The following is a 1,018-nucleotide window of genomic DNA, read 5'->3' as shown; positions in this document are numbered from 1 at the left end:
TGGAAGGAAGAGTGGTCATGGCATAATTTGAAGTACATTCCTTGCATTTGCCTCAAGGAACAAAAGACATGTACAGAAATCTTCAGTTGGGATAGCTGATATCATGGCTGAGATTTCAAGTGACCACCTCCAGAACACAAGTCAGAAGTGTTATTGTGTGAGCCAAATTGTTTGGTGGGTTATATTAACCAACACACAAACCAAACTAATGGCTAAACACATATCTACGTAAGAAATACAGTTTTGGATTCAAAATTATTCCAGCATTTCTGAACTGAATCTACAAAAATGCTCTCTTGGATATAATATTTTTAAAAAGTATTTTGGCTGTTACATTAAAACAAGCAGCCATCCCATACTATCTATTAATCAAGAGATACACACAGAACAACAATAATTTATTGTTGATTATGGTCTTGGGTCATTGCAGTGTGTGGATGTCGACAGTTTTGCCAATTTACATGCTGCCTCCATCTTCAGGATCACAGTGAGTGGGATATGCTTGCTGAGCACTTGAATGGTTGACTGCTTGCAAAAACCAGTTGCTGCTGGCACTTAGGTCCAGTCGGAAGCCTGTAAAAGGGCTGTTTTCGGTAATATTTCTCTGTCCACTCTCCCTTTAGGTCTGTGACTGAGCACCAGCCATCAGTCTTCCCTTCATGGGTTTCTTGAACCAGAACCTGCATGAACATTCACTTACTGTACTCACTCTGAAACTGAAGATGGACACAGTAAGAACCTCCAAAACAATGGCAACACTGCTCACATACACACTGTGCAAGGACCATACAGCAGTGTCAACACTGACAGTGAACCACAGTGAAAGCATACAATCACTAAAAGCGAATTATATATAATTAAAGTACTGAATTATGCACTGTATTTTCATTGCAGGAAGAAGTGAAGACACTAGAAAAGATTCTTCTTCAAACTATTAAGTTTGACTTACAAGTAGAACACCCTTATAGTTACCTTGAAGAATATGCAAAGTGTCTGAAAGGTGAGAGTTTAGCTTTTG

General features: G+C 38.9%; 1 long non-coding RNA gene across 1 annotated transcript; it reads left to right on the top strand.

Moving 5' to 3' along the window:
* The first annotated feature begins 6 nt into the window (after positions 1-6).
* LOC117283152 lies at positions 7-1,004 on the top strand. The gene is made up of 2 exons (XR_004514171.1): positions 7-593; positions 895-1,004. It is a non-coding gene; the product is annotated as an uncharacterized LOC117283152 (long non-coding RNA).
* Positions 1,005-1,018: the final 14 nt, after the last annotated feature.

The sequence above is a fragment of the Cryptotermes secundus genome, unplaced genomic scaffold (assembly GCF_002891405.2).
Source record: "Cryptotermes secundus unplaced genomic scaffold, Csec_1.0 C38389196, whole genome shotgun sequence".
In the NCBI taxonomy this organism is placed as follows: domain Eukaryota; kingdom Metazoa; phylum Arthropoda; class Insecta; order Blattodea; family Kalotermitidae; genus Cryptotermes; species Cryptotermes secundus.
Note: the sequence above shows the minus strand (reverse complement) of the source record. Positions and strands in the feature narration are given on the sequence as shown.